The sequence below is a fragment of the Sinocyclocheilus anshuiensis genome, unplaced genomic scaffold, assembly GCF_001515605.1.
Source record: "Sinocyclocheilus anshuiensis isolate Anshui unplaced genomic scaffold, SAMN03320099.WGS_v1.1 scaffold734, whole genome shotgun sequence".
Lineage (NCBI taxonomy): Eukaryota > Metazoa > Chordata > Actinopteri > Cypriniformes > Cyprinidae > Sinocyclocheilus > Sinocyclocheilus anshuiensis.
This window is the reverse complement of record NW_015544176.1, coordinates 691811-714460: the sequence shown is the minus strand read 5'-3', so window position 1 is coordinate 714460 and position 22650 is coordinate 691811. Positions and strand designations below refer to the sequence as shown.

The following is a 22650-nucleotide window of genomic DNA, read 5'->3' as shown; positions in this document are numbered from 1 at the left end:
ATTTTGCCTTTTTTTTTTTTCACCGTTGCATAAATTAAATAGCCAAAATGTGCTTGTTACTGTTTTGTCTTGCTTTTCAAAGAAAAAAATCTATTAAAAAAACAACAATTTAAAAATACTTAACACTGAACATTTTTTAACATTCTAGCCGACATCAAACCAACAAAGCAATCAGTTTTTGAATACATTTTTGGCAATCAGACCCCCTTCTTGAATCAGGCATGTATTTTTTTACTGTACAAATAAAAGCAGCCTAGCTGAGCAGAAGAGACAGACTTCTTTTAAAACATTCGAAAATATTACAGATCCCAATTTGAACACTATGTGTGTATGTTATAATAAATGTATTAACAGAGCTGCTGTAATTATTATTATCATTATCATTATTATCTTACTTTTAATTTTTTATGCAATGCGTGCGTGTATTAGAAAACATGACGTTCTGCAGTTTATTTACTAATTGTTTAAGGCCATTTCTAAATTTCAATCATCAAACAGTAACCAGCAACAATCACCCCTTTCTCTTCTCATCGAAGACATGCGCTGCAGTCCTAAACAGTCTCTCGCTGTCGGTGCTTGTAATGATTTTTGCGTCTTTCTCGGACAGTTTTAAATGCTTCCACACTGCTGTGCTGACATATGTGCTGCATTATAAAGAGGGCGCGCCTCTCATTCTTCGCTGGTTGCTATTTGATCGCGTCCTATCATTGTTCGGTACAATTTATTCGGTCTTTTCGCTTATTCGGTTTTCCGGTTGCCGAACATTCGGTGCATCCCTAAAGACTAGTGTATTCACTTTATAAGCTTTAGACACGTAAAAAAATCCAAGTTTTAAATCATTATTGGGTGCATATAATTGCATATACATTACGTCATTGCGTGATAACGTAAACGAACTAGTGAACTGTGCCAGTTCATGGAAACAAACTGTCCAAAAGAACCAATTCAGGAAAAGAAAAAGACTTCCCTGTTTGCCTTAGGCTATGGATTACAGATAATTTTGTAAATAATGTTCAGTTTCAGATCGTTTCGCTTCATAATACCTCAATATATTGTCAGGAGCCACGGGTATTAATTATGTCTTGTTTGTATATGCTTTTTTTGACTGTCAAGAGATGATAGCCGTTAACTTGCATTTTATGAATCACCAAGCACCACGGTTTCAGCTAAAAATCTTCTTTACTGTTTTACGAATGAAAGTCACCTATCAAAATAAAACTGACAGATAACCATAGCAGGCTATATAGCAACATGCTAACAAACATTAAGAACACTTTAGCAAATGCACAGCAACATGCTAACAACCAAAATGTGACCCAAAGGTGGGCTCTAAAGCTTTGGCCAATAAGACTAAACCAAAAACACCCTAGAAACCACCTAGCAACTCCCCAGCTAACATTCAGAACACCCTAGCAACCATATAACAACATGTTAACAAACCACATGCTAACAGTCATTGAAAACACTCTAGCAACCATATAGTAACATACGAACCACTGAGCAACTGCATGGCAACATGCTAACAACAACCAATCAGGATTCTTGTTCTGAGAATGATTAGGTGAAGCTGATTTTAAGAATATATTTCTCATGCTCATCCACACTAAGCAGCCACTGTTACAGGCTTTAATTCAGGCCCAATGCAGAGGTCATTAGCGGTGATAGCCACTGACGTAGGCCGAACCTTCCGCTCAATTCTATTTGCAATCCAATCAACCTTGACTAGGAGCCCAGCTGGTTTTACAGCTCTGTCCGTGGGCAGCGAATCACAGCAGCCTACAGCTCGCTCACCCAGTTTACAACCATCAATGGCACTTTGCATTTAGCACACTTAGCATTTCTGCCAGACCGAGAAGAAAGTAGGAGAAACCGAATGGCTTCTCAAACTTAAGTCTAAAAGGCTGAGTCAACCGCACCTGTGCCCTTTCATGCACTTTATCCCCAACATTGGTACATACACACACAAGAACAGATGCTTGCTAGTGGCGTGCATGCACACTTTCACTCACACAAGCAGATGCAACTGAAATGATAGGATTTTCCTACACACTGCAAAAAATCCTATTCTTAATCAGTGTCTTCAGTTTCCAGGAAATATATCTCAGCAGCGTTGAAACACGATCGGTTTACTTGAGAAGCAAAATGCTGGGATAAGGTAAGGGTGATACCACTTATTTCCTTTTCGATCTATCAAAGTCAATATTGCTGATATTGATACTAATATTATACCTCTAGTCTAGTCAATGTATTTTTAGTTTTTAAATGGATTTTCCCTATATTTAACATTTAAAAAGGCCTAAATGGCAAATTCAGATTTCTTTTTTTTTATCACTAACCATTACAGAAACCTTTTAACTTTACATTTATAACAAACATCACACAAACACATTATAGTAAGTGTCATATTTAGCTTTGTCGTTATCTAGCGTGAAAAAACCCCAGATGTGGTTTGTCTGTTTTTCTGTCACTTCTCCATCCGTTCTTTCAGTCTGAATGAGTGCTGTGACTGTCTGTTGATGTCTGTCATTGCTTGTCAACATGTCTGCACAGCGAAATAAATAAAAGGAGAAACGTTTCCTGTCCTTACATAACTATATGCTATTACACATTATTTCACTTCAAAGGATATGTAATAAATTTCAAGCAAAATAAATAGTAAAATCAATAGTTAGAAATGATTAGGAGCAGTATTTAATAGCTATATTTATATGTAACCAAATAATCTGATGGCTCAATCTTCATGTAAACACTGCAATCTGAGTGATTGGGTTGGAAGGGGTGTTGTAGAACTAAATGAATCTGGGAAAAAAAAAACAAGCACGTAAACACTTGCATCCAACTATTTTCTTAATTGGGTTAAAAAATACTTTGCACACATATGCAGTGTGTGATGCATACATTTACATTAAGTTTTGCGTCTTACAAACATGTGTATGGTTATTTACATCTAACACATTACGAACTTGTCAGTGGAAACTGAATATTTACCAAATATTTCCTAAAAAAATTCTTCTGACATATTTGTCAGCTTTCTTTCTTTCTTTTTTTTGATATGTCATCAAGGCACAAATGACAATACTCATGGCTCCGCTGACATTATTTTGCAGGCCTTCTCTGGTTCTGAACATGGAAGTTTTGTCCGGAAGTAATATGTGAATCAGATTTAGGGTTCATATAAGCAGAACTTTCAAAATCTGAAAACAAATTGGATTCATTCAGATTAAAAGTTTGTGCATTGTAAACATACCTCATAATATTGTGAAGCTATTAATTGATCTTGTCTGGTATAGAGTTTGGTATATTTATTTACAAGTATTATTTAGTTTTTGATTTCTTATTTTCTAATAGTACTTCTTACAGTTCAAATGACAGTTGAATGTCTCTCAAAAATCCTGCTAAAATTAGCATGTTTACAGACTTTATTAAAACAAATGGATTGTTCACACAGTTTGATGTGTTTCGATTTACAGTCATTTGATACGTCTCCACTGCACACACTAAAGTCCCAGTGGGATCACCAGTTAAATGTCTCTAAATGGGCAGTATGTACATTTGTGTGGGGAGCGGGTGCCAACATAATCATTTAGCTTTGCCAATGCCATCCTCCTATTTATGGCAGATTAAGGCTATCCACAGTTTGACAAACAGCTTTCTACACAACGCACCAATCATGGCTTTTTATCCCATTTTGGGCATGAGGAAGAAGGGCACTAGAGAGGCAGCAAATTACATGTGTCATTATTAATGGACCAGCGCTTGTGATAATGCATCTACATTAAGGCCCACACATTTCACACACACACTCACAGCTAACTCCCTCCTCACAGCTGTCTGCGCCCCTCAGTGGGGCTTTTAGTTCTCAATCAATCAAATCCACTGCCTCTTACACAAGCATGAAGACGCCCGCACACAAGATGCACAAATCAAGGCACTCTTGCAAATGTCTGACATTCTCACAGACATCAAACAAGCTAGCATGCACACACACAAATGTGCATCTTCTGCAGGCTTCGCTGTGACGTTAAGTGAAGCAGAAGGTCCAGAGTAACAATAAATTGCCAAACTCCCACGTTCTTTAATTGAAACCTGCTTGCTTTGCTCTGATGCACTGCACGAGTCTAGAAGGGAAGTATTTGAATTCAGAAGGGCCAAGAGCAAGAACTGAACAAAATTCCTGCAAAAATACCATCTATTCTGCTGCTTTCAGAACAATTTCCATCTAGTGAGTTTAGATAATGTGCTTTAAAGGAATAGTTCACTCAAAAATTAAATTCTGTCATCATATACTCACCCTCATGTCAATCCAAACCCATGAGACTTTGATCAATCTTCAAAACACAAATTAAGAGAATTTAGTGAAACCTGAAGAGGTCCCTCCATTGAAAGTCTGGGTAAGCAAAATCAATATGAATTGAGCAGTTTAATCCAAGTCTTGTGAAGCGATATGATCACTTTATATGATGAACAGATTTAATTTAGGCTTTTAAGAATGGAATTACTATTGCTACAGTCCATGAGATCGATGAGGTAAGAGTACACATCTAAATCATTATTGTCATGTTAGGGGTTTTCAAGTATGTGTCTCAGGATATATATATATATTTTTTTTTTTTGTAAAAATCATGAATTATTAATTAATACATATCTTTTGGCGTTTGGGCAGTCTTACCACATGACATTTTCCAAACTGAACTAACATTGCCTTATCACAAAAAGGTCAAATTATGTGATATTTTAAGATACAAAGATATCAAAATATATATTTGTTGACTGCAGATATAATTTTCTGTTTTATATATATTTATTTTTTTCTTTTTATTTCTTTTTCTGGAACATGACTTTGACACATGACTGTGGGAGACAAAATTTTTTACTTTTTTTTCAAATATTAATTATTCAAATAAAGCAAATATACTGTATATATAAATAATGTAAATATTTAAGTTGCATTAAGTTATAAAATACAATTTTTTTCAAAAAATAATACAAAATTATGCCAACAAAGCTTCATTAAAATGAAAGATTGTTTGTTCTTTATGATATCATGACAGCAGTAACATCCTGACAACTTTGACTTTATGCACCCTAAAAAGTATGATCATTATAGAACAGCAAAAATACTGTCAATGCTGGAGCTTTACAATTATTCCCATTATGTGCTAAAAGGAATTGGCCTCTCCACACCTCATGAGAACAGCAGAAAAGCATTACTTTTAGAGGAAGTTGATCTGTTTTGGTAGTGCATAATGTTTGTGGCCACAGTTTATCTGTTTATACACTAGTCATATGATAGTGAATACAGTCCAGTTGAGTGGGAGTTTAAGTGCCACTACACCACACTATCAGGCAGAGAGAGAGAGAGAGAGATAGAGAGAGAAGCAAGAGTGGTCTGGCTTTAGTATTTGCTGCCCAGATGGGTCCCTTATTTTCAACAAAGTGTTCAACAGACAAAGTGTTGAAGAGAAGCAACGAGAGATACCAATGAAAACAAATGGAAACTCCCCCACATATCCATTAAACATACACTATATGTACACTAACATAACTAATCCATATGATATTGCATGGTCATATGCACTGATAGAGATTCATTGCAGTTGCTGCAATCACTCCCATCTTCTCATTATTGATAAGAGCCCTTGTCCTACCCGCTCAGACAAGGAGGTTTCTTCAGCTCTCAGACTCACTCTCACCTAATCAATGTGTTCTGCTTCTTTATGGCTCCTCCAGTGCCTATTAAAAACCTGATCCATTTATCTGTGTCTAAGTCTGGAGGAATATCGAGTTCAGGATGGTGTCTTGAGGTGAATGGTCATGCAGTGTAAACGATGAATAAATTAACTGATGTGTCAGGTGTCAGTGGGAACGAAATCTCTGCGTTTTTTTAATGCTTTTTAAAATTTATTTTATGCTTGGTTCTGTTAACAGTTTTCAATCATGCATTCACCAATGCAGAGGGAATACTATAACAAAATGAAACAATTTCCTGCACAGCTACAACCGAATCTACAGTGTAATGGAGCTTGATGTATTCTTTTAATGAATCAAAATGACTCAAACAGCTCACTCACTGAATTCCCTCAAATTAAACAATTTTAGCAGTAAACTTCATTAAACCAATTTTAACAATCATAGCAGACATCCCTCCAGCGCTTCACACTCCAGTTCTAGAGGTGACAAAAACTACTGTCATTTTAACGGCGGATGGAAAACCCAACAGAAAAAAAAAATGCAATTCTGCCACCTAATGGACTGGAGTGTGAAGTCCTGGTATAAATAAAATATAGCATATATGGTATAGTATTATATATTTAGCATCAATTATTTGGTACTTCCTCTAAAATACTTAATGAATTATTAATGGAATTGTTATGGAGACAGAATTGTTAAGTGGAATCATTACTTGAATCAATTCTTTGATAGGGCAGCACAGTATATTGGAATTATCAGAATGTCGCAAATGTACAAATCAATATCCTTATTGCAACGGCTTGTGATAACTAAATTATTTAAAAACTTTTGAAAAGTCGACGCAGTCGACAAAGCTTTAGGTCGACGCAGAACAGAGTTGACTCTCAATAATTATAATTTAACCTTATTTTACACACTTGAATTGCATTATTTAACAAGTTAGTATCACAGTAGATTCTGAATATCAAATTGCTCCATTTCCTCTAGTTGTTCGTTATGGTATACACGACACTGACCCAAGGTCAGTGTAATTATGGGTGCTTATGTAGCAGCACTGCTTGCACTGACAAGCTCAGGGCAGTTACAGAACAAGCCCTTGAGCTTTACACTGTTGCCCTATGGAATTGTGGGGGATAGAAAACCACAGATAAACCACAACCTTGACTGAAACCAGACCTCAACCCAGAGTACATGAGAAAAGCATAAAGCGAGTGAGAGAAACAATTTTTCCTATATAGATTCTGTAGGAAGTTCAGACCATAATGTGCAAGCCGAAACTGAGAAATGACGTCTTTGTATGTTCTGTACATCTAATGGACATACACGCAAGTTCCTTTCACATGACTCATATCAGGACTTCAATGCATCTTCCAACAAGCACCGCTTTGACCTCTACATGAAAAGACAGAAGGACGTTTTTATGAGCCCGATATCTCACACTGACTTTCTACCATGCATTAATATTAAAATTCTGATTCTGACAAGTTGATAATTATTTCATATCTTGAACGATAACCAATAAATGGCTGAAAATTCTATGCTATTTTGTCTAAATAAATAAAAAAGATTAAAAACTAAAAATCAATCTATTTAATAATTTGTGTTAATAAGTGAGCGTTAGATGACAGCCGGTGATCTAAATCTAAATGTAAAATTAGAGTAAATGAGCACAAACTATTTAATATCCAATATTGCTCAATGCAAACTATTTGTTAAAAATTATTACCAACTGTTTATAATGGCATCCTGATTTTTGCCACACCTGCCAATGACAAACTTTATTTACTTTAACCCTCATAACGTATTCAGGTCTGTTTAGAAATAAATATGTAGGTTTCATAAATTTGGACTGTTTTTGAGCCATCATGAGTTATAAAGTTTCAAAATGTTTTAATTAATCAAAAAAGATTATATGCAGTAATAGCATGGCATGGTAGCATGGTAACTTTCAAAACGTTGACATATTTTCACATTCACTCATTAATGAGAAGTTGCTGACCAGATACAATATTATTTTAGTTGAAAAATATTAAGTTATGACATAAAACAACAATTCTTCAGGTCCAAACAGAATGTGAAATGGTATACAGATTTTGAATGCATTATGAGGGTTAAACACCAAAGCCAATTGTTGACATGAAGGAGCCTAAAATCAACCATAAATTAACATAAAAACTCCACTTCGCTTAGCAAGTCTTCACTTCCTGTCGGGAATCACCAGGTATCACATCACAGCTTCATAGCCCAATATACATGTATGGAAGAGGCTATTAAAACATGCTACGCATTACCACGTTATATCCTCTCTCATGGCATTAGATACGCTTTGGATCGACATGTAAAGCTGCAAAGAGGAGTACAGAAATGCTTAAGACTAAAAAAAACTAACAAAAATGGCAAGAACCCTGTCAAAGAGAATCACAATCACTTCCTCCCTACAGGCATTCCCATTTCCCACCTTTTCACAGCCTCATCGCATGCTTTTCAGCGAACCCTCGAGCCCATATGGAAACGAACACAGCAGCCTCCATCGCAGCTGTGAACTCAGCTTGTATTTTTAGGTCTAAAGTAACAGCTCTCCAAACACAGATCTCACGCTGACGCAGAAGGAAAGATTATAACTGTACAGACAATGGATACAGCATGCGGTGTTCATAGTCGAATCAATAGCACTAAACTGACTCGGTAACAACCCTTACTGTACTCCATCACATTATCCAATGAGCTGACCGAATGAGGACATCCATCATCTTCCGGCGCTCCTCATCCAGGCCTGTTTCTTTTCACTTGAGTACGGATCGACTCCTCCTGGACCTTGATACTCATTGAATGCATATCATATGCTCACACGTACACTTAAACAGGAAATGACTCGACGGTCCCAAGCTCTGTGGTCATTCAACATGTGTTAAAGAGAGGCCTGAGCTTAATGATTAGCATATGAACCGGGGCCATGAGAACAGATTTTAAACAGCACTGGGGTCTTTTTCTTTACTGACTCAACTGACTAGACCACATTCACATTAAAGTTGCAGTGACCTATCAGATCGTGAATTTCCCACATCGGCCTGTCTGTGAAATTAGGCCGCCTAATCTTTCGCATCACTGCAGTTTGGTTCATCAGCAGTCATATCAAGACTACATTTTGATTCAAAACAAAACCTGTAAAGTCAAAAGGAAACAATATTTGCAGCCTACTATATTTCCATAACATGAGTGAAAAAAAGATTACGTAAGATATAATATAATATAATAATATTGGATGCTATCTGAGGCCTGTTAATTGAGAACCACTGGTCTAGATGACATCAGCTGAAAAGGAAATTTGTTTCTGATTGGTCAGTATACTGTAGTTTGTGTTAAAGGAGTTGAATGGTCATCCAACATGTTTCATTTTAAACATCTGAACTAATGGGCACAAATGAATCATGAACAACAAGACCAGATGACCAGAAACGTGCTCTAAAGGGTTTGAGATTTTGATTTCAAGTTGAGTTCAAACATAGCAACAGCATGGCTTGAAATGGACAGCTATTAAAAATACAGCAATGTTTTCTCATGCAGATGTCTAACTCTGCACATCATATAATATCTCAAAGCTGACCATTACTATAAATGGCCTTTATGACATCATAACCTCACTGGGCTTACAGCAACATGCCATTTGACCACAACACTAATTAAAGGATGTCAGAGGTGGACAATGCTAAAAAAATATATATTATGTGAAGAAACTAACAAATAAGCACATTGATAGTTAAAAAAAAAAACAATAGAAAAGTGATGTGGATGTGAGAGATGTTTGATGGATTGGTCGTCAAGTGTTCAGTTGCTATCCTACGCAATCCATCTTGCACCCTCTCTCGGTGTACACTAGAGGTTCCTGCAAGTGTCTCTCTCTCTCGCATCGTAGTCGTGCCGCTACCAGGGCATCATTGCAATCACAACACATAGCGCTGGCACTCCAACCTGCCCTGTGACCATGGAGACGAGAAGAGCGTAAAATAACAACACTGCTCTCATAAGTCCCGCTGTACGAGCCGCAGTGCCACTGACACTCAACTCCGTTCTTAAATAGAAGCTCCATTTCTCATCCATTCAGGTCCAGCAAACCTCAAGGGGTTAAAATGGACTTGAACTGGGGGTTACATCAGAAAGCTTTGATTCCGATGGTGTGGGGTGCGAATCTTTCATGCTGGCATCCCGAAAGATGGCCTAGGCCATTTTTAAATGTAAAACCTATGTAGGCAGCGGCTGGCTCATTTGTCACCTGCCTTATCAGTGACAGCAGCCTGCCCTGTGTGCTAGCCAAGGCTGTCAGGAGAGAAACCTGAGGAAAAGCCACCCAAAGCAACTGGAGAATACAGGATGAATACTGACTTCGCCCCCTCTTCACACCCTCGTATTGGTCTGAGGCTCCAATCAGTGCCTGTCACTGTCAGCCAGGTGATGAAATGTGTGTCTTGAGGGGCCGGGAAACCTCCAAACAGGTGTAACAATAAGACAGGGAGAAATTAAAGAGGCATGGGTGAATGTAAGGATGGATACGGAAGCTGAGTTGGTGGGCATCCATTTTATGTGACAGTAGTGAAAAAAAAACTAAAAACAAAGATTTATTCAAACTTGTCTTAGCCATTCAATTTACCTTAAATTTGCTACTGTAAACAAACTATAATTAGGTTAATAAACTACACAACTTGGTGGAAGAATTTCAATAAATATCAATAAGAAAAATCATTTTATATTTTATTTTCGTACTTTTTTAACACAGATTACTATTCAAAAGTTTGGGCTCAGTAAGAGTTTTTAAATGTTTATAAAAGAAGTCTCTTACGCAAACCAAGGCTGCATTTATTGGATAAATTTTTTTTTTAAAGATTTAAAAAATAACAATAATAATAATAAAATGTGAAATATTATTACAATTCAAACAAACTATTGTAACTGTTTACTATTGTAATATTTTAAAATGTAATTTATTCCTGTGATGGTAAAGCTGGATTTTCAGAAGTCATTACTCCAGTCTTCAGTGTCACATGATATATGCTGATTTGCTGCTCAAGAAATATTTCTTAGAAATAGAAATGTTTTATAACAATTTTTTATATCTGTCGTTTTAAATCCAATTGTATTTTAATCTTATATCTAATTTTATATCTATTTATATATAATCATTCATATTTGTTCATTCTTAAAATTATACTTATAAAAAATAAATAAAAACAGTTTATTGAACATCGTCATTTTTCATATTGCTGTTGGCACCGTTTTATAAAGGTACAAACGCACACACAGATGCACCATTCACACCTACAAACCCCACACTCTCACTCACTACACAAGTTTTCCCTCACTCAGAGTTGTGAGTGAAGAGAAACACCTGAGAGAGTGTGAGAGTAAGAGAAAGAGAGAGAATGACAACCACACCTCACTCATCATATTTATTTAAACAATGAGAACAGGTTGTCCCTCGGAACGACTAGATGAGGCGTTTCCACAGCCCGTATTAGCTTTACAAAACCATTCCAGCCCGGGACTCAATATGTGGGTGACTTATGAGAGAGAGACCAGGCCAGGACAAGGCATTTTAATAATTCAGAGTCAGTGCTCATTTACACCAGAATGGCTGCCTCGACAAAGCTCAGAGAGTCTGACATATGACTCACATAAAGGATTTAGCTAAGTCCAACTGGAAGTACATCCATGCTAATTGAAATGTATTTCTATTAGCTGGCTGATATAGTCTCTGTGATATCCATTTAGGGCAGGGCGGTGTTTACATTACATAGTTGAACAGTGAGCGCTTGCATAACAATAGCATAGTGAACATGCCCAATGTGCAGATCACAAAATACACTTTTACAGAGCTATGAGGTCACTGTTTTTGTGCTGTTAGTATAGAGTCTATGGCTATGTTTAAAGGAATACTAGCATACTGCTTTATACATACTGTGCTGTATACACACAGGGTGGTATGCACTATCACTGTATTCACTGTATACCTTGTGTAAATAGTCTTTACACACAGTATTTTGGTAGTCTGATCAAATAATGATACTGAAATTAAAGTGAATATTTCTTCTGGTTCATTCATCACTCTGCATATGGAAGGGCAAGTGCACTTTATAGTAAATAAAATAAAATAAAATAAATTCTTGATGAAGACAAAAAAGCATTACCCAGATTAACTAGACTTCAGAATAAATGTACATTATCTGAGGGCTCAAAAACAATCTAAAGAATAAAAATAATATTTTGTATTCTAAAAAAAACTCTGAAACTTTTAAAAAGAATGAAAAAACATAACATAATAAGAATTCAAATTCTGAAAAAATACAAAAAATACAAATAAAGTAAAACCAAAAGAGAAAATGTTTAATGAATTTATTGGGTTCTTTCGGATATTAAACATTTTAATACTAGCTTCATATAATGCATATTACTGTTATAATATTTTACTTGTCTAATCTAGAATAATTGTAGGTTTATCAGATACTTGTGTTCCAGCTGGAAATATTGTGGGTTATCAACAGGGAATAAAAATATATGAGAACTTCTTAAGAATTTTTCCAAGCATAGTACTTAACATTCTTCTTATAATTTATTCTAAGAGCTTTCTTATTTTATTCCTTAAGGAGATTTTTGTGAATCCAGCCATGGTTACAGAACACATAACATTATTTGTTTCAGTACTGTCTGTGCTCTGGTCGCCAATTGGTCAGTATAGTTTGTAATGTGTTGATTTCTCAGTGATTTGGTCAAAGTGTGGTGATTTGTGTTGTGTTTGCTTTCAGTAATGTCTGACTTGATCATTTGGACAGTAGAGTCTGTTGATTGTAAGCGCTGTGTTTTTACTGGAAGGAGAATTGTAGACTGAGTCACTGTCTTTGTGCTCTGATGTGACATTACTTCTCTGATCACGTTCTGGTTTTGTCTGTAGTACTCTCACACACACACACACACACACACACACACACACACACACATATCTCCCTGGATCCCACTGCCAATGCGCTCTAAAAATATCTGCATCAGAAGCTCTCCTAGCTGTGTGTGTGCTGGGATGAATCATTCAACCAGAGAGAGCTACTCAACTGATCCCTCGCTCTCGGTCTCTGTGAATGTGAAAGAGAGAGAAACAAGGGAACAGAGAGAAAAAGTAAAAGAGGGCATGATTTTCCAAGAATGGACTACTGAAGACAAGCATACATCCAACTAGGCAGCAACTGCTCAAAAATTTGGATAAGAAAGCAACTAAAACAAATGTTAAAAGATCAAATAGTGTATATGTTTACCAATGTTTTCTTGTCTAATGATCTGAAAAGAAAGTGGATATTAGTAATAGCCTAATGATTGTTATAATAATATGCTTTTATTGTATTATTTTCATTTTTCATACAGCTTGGTTTAGAATGACAATGTAAACATACAAAATACTAGTTATTGGTTGTTTGTTGACAGGATAAGGTAAATGGTGTTTCATATATTGCAGGAGGGTTCAACATTTTTTATACAAAGGACCGTTAAATATGATGATACATGCTAAAATATTTACTAAATTCTATAATTCATAAAGACCTTTTTCAAACTGAATGATAAAAATAGTAAGTATTTTATTATTAAGACAACTGTGTGCTAAACCATATAATTGTCTTTGTTTAATGCAAAAGAATAGATTACTATCTATGGAACATATTTACTTTGTATTAAGTTAACTGTTTATCTTTTACTTTTACCCAGTATGTAAGTTAGAATTATTTTATAGCACAAATATTGTTTTAAAGCAGTAAAAGTATATAATAATAATTTACTACATATAATAATTTACTAGGCTATTATATTAATTTTAATAGAGAATAGTATCCAACAAACCCAAGGAGACAAATACCAACTATTCTTAAAAGTATGTATGTTGAAAGGGAAAAAAATAGGGAGAAAAGATGAACACAGTCTTTTAAAAGCAGAATGAAACGTTACTGTTATTTGTTTTTCTCCCAAATTTGTTTTTCTCCCACTAGCAGGCCCCTGGACCCCATTTTGAAAATCCCTGCCATCTACAGTATAAACCTTGTAAACATCAAATGGAAATTATGTCTCCATGAAATGTAAATATAAACATCGTTTAGTTACATGAATTGGACGAAAAAGCCCAGAGGGGAATTTGGCTCCTCATTTCAGAAGTCCACCACACGCCACGTATCGCTGCATGCAAATGAGCGTTTCTGAGTGTTGCTGCATGTTATGTATGTATGTGTTGATTAAACACTGCTGTGCAGTGTTTGCATTTTCACAAGGGTGTGACAGATACGTGCATGCTCAGGTTTGTACTCCCAAGAACTGCACTTCCTGTCAGCCAAATGAATCAAGTTTCACTCTGAATAACAATGAAGGGAGACCAAGGCACAGGAAAGAAAAGTGAGGAGAACGTGAGTAAGAGCGGAAGGGCGAAAGCTAAATAAAGTAGCAAGCAACAGAAAAATAGCGACATTAATCTGTCCTCTCCCTCCGAGGATCCATCAGACCCGGCAGGACCCGTCAATCACAGAGACCTCAAGCATCTTGCCGCACATTATGGAAGCTGTCCGGCCTGTGAAAAACATTCACGCGCACACTCACACACACTGCCTACGATACACACATCACCTCCCCCGCCTTGCACCTTATCTGCCACATGTCTTTCTCTCACAGCTTCAGAGCGCAGAAGGACCTGGCGCGTCCCCGCCGAAGGCTTCCCTTTAATTCTTCCTCAAAATCTCACATGAGGAATGACTCATCTCTCCCTGTCTCGGTGAAAGACTTGCTCTGTTCTCGTCTTTCTGGCTTCTTAGTGGCCAGTGGCCCTAACCCAGACAAAACAGCCTGCAGGAATGTACAGTATAAGAATAACAATATATTTATATGAAGTTCGAACATCTTATTATCTGCTAGTATTATCATTCAGCCGCTTGGCTAGTGCTAGACACCCAAAAGTACACAATGTCTCAAACAAAAGCAAAATTTTTCAGAATGCATGGGTGGATTTTCTCCATTGCAATTACACAGAATTGAGAATGGAGCAATACAGACTCAAAAGCACCAGAGAGTATCATAAACATGTTAAAACAGATTGAAATTTAAGTTCTCACGGACCATCTTAATCCGTGTATCATTCGATCATTCGTTTTTTGATTTAATATTGAAAGTAGAAAACTTAGAAAAGGCTCCTTTTTTGTTTTTTCGTTTTTTTTCCAAAAAACGAAAAACAAGAATTCAGCTTAAATTTTCGTTTTTCGTTCAGGGGTGGAAAAATGAATAAACAGCTTGAATATTCGATTTCTACACATGGGCAGGAATTAAGCGCCCCTTTCTGCTGATTGGTCAGCTGAACATCAAACCGTGCCGTCATCAGTTCTTCCACAGTTTCGCGCGGCAGAATAATAGCTGCAGTTGTACGGATTCTCAACATGTTTATTGCAACTACATTTCCTTTTTTTCTCATCAAATCAACCAGATTAATGAATAGCTCGACACAACCCGTACTGGAGCAGAGCCTAGACAGGGCTTTCTTCTGTGAATTCACCTGCGCACTCACACACTGGACTGCAACACAAGATTTTTATGAATATAGGCTAATAACTTGCCATTTCGGTTTGTTTCTCACCAAACCCCACAGTATACCCTTCAGAACCCTTGGAATCTACTTCGGCACGAGTTGCATAGGATTATTTTACGACACATTAAAAAAAAGTGAAAGACACGATTCTCTGCCATGGTGAGAAACAAACCGAAATGGCAAGTTATTATATTTTATGAAAATCTTGCGTTGCAGTGCGAGTGCGCAGCAGCTGACGCCACGCACAAGTACATATCCTTTTGAGATATCATATCAATTATAATCACTTTTAATAAAACACAAGACTACATTATAAAACTCTAACAGTAGGCGGCCATATCGTCCAGCCCTAATTAGCCTGTTTGTTTGATGAAAAAAGATGAAATGTAGTTGCAATAAATGTGTTAAGAATCAATACAACTGCAGCAGCAGAGGACTATTATTCTGCTGCGTGATACTGCAGAAGAACTGATGAAGGCAGGTTTGATCTTCGGCTGACCAATCAGCAGAAAGGGGCGTTTAATTCCCGCCCATGTGTAGAAATCGAATATTCAAGCTGTTTATTCATTTTTCTACCCCTGAACGAAAAACGAAAATTTAAGCTGAATTCTTGTTTTTCGTTTTTTGGAAAAAAAAAGAAAAAACGAAAAAGGAGCCGTTTTCTCATTTTTCTACTTTCAATATTAAATCAAAAAACGAATGATCGAATGATACACGGATTCATCTTCATCTCCATTTGATTGAGTAGGTTAGTTTGTGGACCTGGATCAATCAAAAGAGCTGACTGATCTTCATTCTTTATTTATCTAATGAACTCTCATCAACTGGACTTAAATTTCAGCCTAATCATGAGGTGCTTCTGTGTACATTTTGAAGCTTGAAAGCTCCAGTCCTCATTCTTTGTGATTACATGGAAATGAGCGACTAGAATGCCCTTCAAAAGTTATTCTTTTTTGTTCCACATTTGAAAGAAAGTCATATGAGCAAAAACAGAGCCAATGTGAACATATCTGATGTTTAAAATACAAAAATGTTGAGCAAGACTTTGGACCAATGAGATTTCAGTGTGGATGGAGCTACTCAGCGACTAACATAGACACCAAGAGCAGATCAAAACATGATGTCATGATGTGTGACACTGTTAAAGGAAAGAATGTATCCAAACTGAAATAGCCACAAAAACATTTGGCTGTATTTGGTTAAATAGTTAAAAAAAAAAACTAGTAAGAAAAATGTGGACAGAGACACCTTATTATAACCTTACCATAAAGCTAATTATAGTCGAGAGATTGTCATCACTGATATCATAATGTAACGTTGTAAAATAATAACGCTAATATGTGGATTTGCAAGGCACGGCAGATAAGGTTGTTTCAATTGTTTTGTTTCATTATCTGGCCGGACAAAGAGAGAGAAAGAAGCACCCGTTCGATAATAACTTCCATGAAAAACAGCAGCTCATTTGAACACAATTCACATTGACTGTGAGACATCCGGCCTGCGACTGACCTTTCCTTTTAGTCTTTATCAGGGAGGCCACAAGGGAAATGACAGCGCTTCAGTATGTCCAGTGCATTTCTGCACAGCAGTGATTCTATGCCGCGCATGCCAAAAATATTAGAAATATCTACAAGAAGAGTTAAATGTTTATTTTCTTTATGTATTTTTCATGTGACACTGACCTCCTACAACCCTCAATCCCGTTCATTCACAATATAATTTCATATAATGCCTATGAGGATCATTTTACAATTGTAAACATATTGTTAGCATTCATTTGTCAGATCGAAAACACTCTTGAATCTCAACTCTTAGGCCATTATGAAGCTATTCTTCCCCAGTCGCCCTTCAATCGATACACTTGAGCCACAGAGGAGGAATTAGCTCCTAATAAGCTGCAGATATTAAAGATCATTAAGCAACGCTTTCTGTACACTGTCTCTCTATAGATACTAGACTGGCTGCATTGTTGTGCAGCTTGTGCCGAGAGCTGTGGAGAGTACAGACGCTTGTCTTTTCGGTGCAAAGACTCACTTGAGGATGGACTAACTGGAAATGGGCCAATCGATGGAGTTGTGCCTTGAGCTTGCGGATAATCTCACGAATACCTCCAGCCCTCCCTTTTCCAAAATATCGCTGCTGTAAACAATGGTGATGTAATGATTTATTTTGTCACACTCATTCCAAGTGGAAATGATAAACATTCGTCTATGAGAACAGAGGCATGACTTTCATAATAAGAGTTGCATGATAAGTCATCTCCTGGTAATAGTGGCAGGGTCTCCCTTTAAAGAGGCAGTGAATGGATATGGGGCGCTGTAATAAAGATGTGAACAGCCCCTGTGAGGGGGAAGAACCTTTCTGCTTGGTACGCTACAAGCTTTTGGTAATTACCAGAGTGCCAGAGAGCATATGAATAAATTCATGAGCTCTGACTCAGGTAATTAACTCGTTGTTTAGTAATTAGAGATCAGGAAAAAGAGAAAGAGAATGAACAAGAGAAATGAGGAGAACATTTGTAGGAGATGAAAAACAAATCAGGAAGGGTGAGAGGACGAGAATAACAGCAAAAGGAATTAGGGATCTCAAAAGTGCCAAAGTCAATATTCAGGAAGGGTGAGAGGACGAGAATAACAGCAAAAGGAATTAGGGATGTCAAAAGTGCCAAAGTCAATATTAACATAAAAAAATAAATAAATAAATAAAGTAAATAAATATAGAAGTGAAATCTAGAAAAACGTATGAATATATATAAAAAAAAACATAAAAAAGGAAACTACTCATTTTAATTACAGGCCTGCTTGTCAGCCAAACTTGCAGTTAAAGTAATATGCACTACCTAAAAATCAGTGATTTTTGCTGAAACATTAAAGTGTGACAAACATGCAAAAAAAAAAAGAAATCAGGAAGGGGGCCAACACTTTTTCACACCACTGTAGTTAATAGAATAAACATGTTTATACTGTATAATTTGCACCAAAGATATTTTTTTAAGATATTGTTTTTGCTGCTAAATTATACAGTCAGCTAGTTTAATTTCAAAGCTTATATATTTTTATTCAAATGTAGTTTTTCTCTGTAATGAGGAAGTGAGTATTTAGTGGATTATGTTTAACAAAGGGTTTAAAAAAAGAGTGACCATTAGTTCCACAAACACAGTATTGATATTCTGTGGTGTAGAAAAAAAAAATAGCTGGCTTGGCCGATTCTTAGAGTTTGGAATACTCTATGTAATCTTACACTGCAAAATAATAACTCAAAAAAGATTAAAAGATAACATCATAATTATTTACTGAACCCTTAATTTAATCACAATTATATAATGAAAGCCATAAAAAAAATAGTCAATTAATCGTTATAATCGGCAATTCGGCATAATCAACATAATCGCCAAAGCCCTAAAACAGACAATTAATCGCAATAACTGTGACTATTTCTAGGCAATTAATCGTCAGCCAAATTTCATAATCGTGACAGCCCTATCAAATAGAAAACAGTTATTTTAAACTGTAAAAAATATTTCACAATATTACTGTTTTTATGATATTTTTGATCAAATAAGAGCAGCCTTGGTTGGTAAAATATGGTGAAATGCGTTAGAGCTGAAAGTACTACACTATTATTATCAGTAGGGAAATGCACAAATATATATTTCACAAATTGATTAGTCATTGACTGTCTGAATGATTTGTCCTTTATCATTAGGGGTCACTAGGCCTGATCACATGCACTTCTTATGAGTCACTCATATAAGACATTGCCTTCCGTTCAAAAAATAGCTAGCGCAATACTAATATTGACGCATTTTGAAACCAAGAACATGGAGACTTCTGACCGACATTTAACAAATAAACAGACTAATTATCCACCTGTTATTGCTCTAAACCATCACAGCTTGCCAGAAAACTTGTTGACCATCCTGCTCATCCCTAATTAATCACAGCTGAAAGTATGATCAAATTAAAGGGATTGTTCACCCAAAACTTAAACTTTTTTTTTTCATTATGTCATTCTAAAGTTGTACGACTTTATTAAATAGAACACAAAAGAAGACATTCTCAAGAATGTCTCATTGTCATTTTTGTCATCTCAATGGGGTCTAGTGAGAAATATCTTATTTTGTGTTTAACAGAAAAAAGTCTTAAGGGTTTGGAAAACAAGAGGATGAATAATTTTTTTATTTTTCAATTTTTGGGTTAAATATTCCTTTAAAATGGAAACAAACATGGAGGCACAGACAAAAAGTCAATAAAACAGAGAGGATTCCAGACAACTATGTGATGACGACAAAGACAACTGGAGGTAGGAACAAATACCAAAACAGTGAGTGGAAAAAGAGGAAGTACAGTGTTGAGTCAGCAAGTGAAAGAGAGATAACAAGTGATCGAAGTATAGCAAGAAAGAAGAAGAGAAACATAGAAACTTAATGCATTTTCACGCAGATGTGTAATGAGGCTGACCTCACACCACCCGTCTTTACACACAACCGCTACTGAGAAAGGGACAGAAAACATTCCACGTTTTTTCCAGTTGTCACATCTGTCAGAAAACCCTACAGGCAGAAGACAACACACAAGTCTCTCTTTCATAAGAGGTCTATTACGAGATCTGTTTTGAAGTTGAGGGTAAAAAAGCTTGACCCAATAAAAAATGATTCTTCTGCACAAGCCAATCCAGAAATGTTCAAGTGAACGTAAACCGCTGTCTTACCCAATAGGATAATACAGGCGGATCTTGACCAGGTAGAAGGTTCCAATGTTCAACTGGAGAGAAGAGTCCAGATGAAACCACTGGGACGGGGATGTATAAATCTCTCCTCCTGCTGTCTAAGGGGACAGCTTGTGATTCTCACTCTGTCTGTCCACGTCTGCGTCTGCCTGGCTCCAACAACCCTCACCATTCCCTGCCACATACAAAAACAAAAGAGGTTTACACTTAGACAATGAGGTCCGAGTGGCTGTGCTAAATTATATTACCCTATATTGCACTGCTAGACCAGAACTAAAACTGCATTTCTTAAACAGAAATTAGAGTTAACTGACTATATACAGTATCAATTTGAGAAAAATATGAATTAGTTAGATTTACTGTATAATAAAATAAACGTGTTCTGAAATCCTCTTATAATCCCACCATTACTCCTCTTGAATATGTAACCAAGGTAACAGGAGACTAGTTGAGAATGTACTTTAAATAGTTTCAGCCGTATGAACCAGCGAGATGCCTTAGGGTAGGGATTTCCTTTACTACCAAACTATTATCATCCATCGAAAAAATAAATAAAAAAGATCAATAATTAATCATTCAGTTAATTAGTCAATAAATCAATCAATAAATTGCTAATGTTACCCTTAAACATTTTCATAAAATGTTTTATTTTAAACACGTGTGTGACATATACTACATACATAGGGTTAACTTACGTATCTAATGTGACAGTAAATAAATTTATAATGTAACAAAAGATTTATTTTTCAAAAAAAAAATTCTATTCACAGAAGAATCCTGAAATATTCTGTTCTCAACACTGCAAATAATAAATTATTCTTGAGCAGCAAATCAGCATATTAAAATGATTTCTAAAGGATCTTGTGATACTGAAGACTGCAGTAATGATGCTGAAAATTCAGCTTTGACATCACAGAAATAAGTTACATTTTTAAATATAATCAAATAGAAAGTTATTTTAAATTGCAATAATATATGTGATATTATTACTGTTTTTACTGTAGTTTTGATCAAATAAAGACAATCTTGGTGAACAAAATCCTACTAACCCCAAAATTCTATATGTATATAATCTTTATTAAATTAACATTTCTCTGATTTCAGGCCAATAATAGTCTTTTACCACTAAGTGTACATTCCTCTACACAAAAGCTTTTTTTCCCCCTTAAATTGTCCGACCTCTTGGTCCAGTTTAATGGTTCGTTCCAGGGCTGTGAGGAAACACTGTTTAATCAGAATCACTCTCCTGGTCTCTGAAGCTCCTGGGGGAGACCGCATTCACAAAACAAACATTGGACACTATTTATAGATGCCTGTCGACATGGCAACCACTCTTTGTTTGTTTGAATCAGAAACTATTTCTCCTTTTTTCCCCCTCAAATGTTTCGCTTCTTGCTTCAAAGCAGGCGCTGGGACTTGAGACACTCTTGTCTCCATTTGCTCTGGTATGTTCCTTCAAAACAAGGGCAGGGTGGAGGTAATGCTCTGGCAGGACGATACGAGTGCTTTTGTGCATTTGTGTATGAGCTACTTGTGCTCTTAAAAACAGCTGTGTCAAATCTATTCTGAGTAAACCACAAATTAATCTTGTTTAGATGCCATCACCCATGGCAAGAGAAACCGATTTTAACCATAATGTATAAACCATTCAAGACTCGGAGCGACTTCCCACTCCTATAAAAGCAACGCAACTTACATAATACTCACTGTATAAGCTCAAACAGCTTATATATTTCAATAATTTGCAATATGCTCCAATTATATTGTTGTATAAATAGCATAATTAGTAGTTAATTCCCTCACTGGTGTGGTTCATGTTTAGAAGTCTTTATTATAAAATGATTTGAAATTCCTATGGAGAAAATGAATGATTTACATGATCTGTACTGGAGCCTTGAGTCCGCTGAAAGCAACAGTTTTACTTCTACAACACTGAAGAAGGGCTAAATATTTACGCAAATGTTATGATTTCATTACACCAAATACACAAAATAATGTTCTTTTTAGCAGCATCATATGACCCCTTTAACGATTGTCTGACGCCCCGCCCACTGTCCGTCAAACACCTCCCACCTCTTCCTTCATACGGGTTACACACATTACAGTTCTTACATACATTACATTACAGTATGACTTGATGAAGTTGATGAACTAAATAGTTAAGATTGACTGTTTAGTCATACTAAAAGTAACAGTTACTCATCTGGGGGCGTATTACAGAAAGTTTCTTATCTTAGGTCTTAACTTAAGATGTGATATGTTAAATTAGGATTTTTCAGAAATTCGTATTACAGAAGCAAATCTTAACTTGATTGTGGATTCTTATCCTATCTTACAAAATTGTATCTTATCTCTAGTTAGGAAATCTTAAATTGCATTATCAAGCTCCACAATCCACTCTCAGGTCTGTTACCAAGCAACCAACACTGTGCAAGCTGCTGATGAGGTAAACAAAATAATAGAAGCTACTTCACTTTGAAAATCGCCTTTTGCAAAGAACCTTAAAGGGGTCATATGATGCGATTTCAAGTTTTCCTTTCTCTTTGGAGTGTTACAAGCTGGTTGTGCATAGATAAGATCCCTGAAGTTGCAAAGACTAAAGTCTCAAAACCAAAGAGATATTCTTTATCAAAGTTAAG

The 22650-nt window shown here is 36.1% G+C and overlaps 1 protein-coding gene across 3 annotated transcripts in view; it reads right to left on the bottom strand.

The window, feature by feature from the left end:
• The window catches only part of LOC107696220 (ataxin-1-like), a 101236-nt gene that overhangs the window by 46534 nt on the left and 32052 nt on the right, over positions 1-22650 (bottom strand). For all 3 annotated transcript variants that reach the window (XM_016496478.1, XM_016496475.1, XM_016496476.1), the window contains one exon: positions 19994-20186. The gene's annotated coding sequence lies outside the window, so the exon portion shown is untranslated. The remainder of the gene's footprint in view (positions 1-19993; positions 20187-22650) is intronic.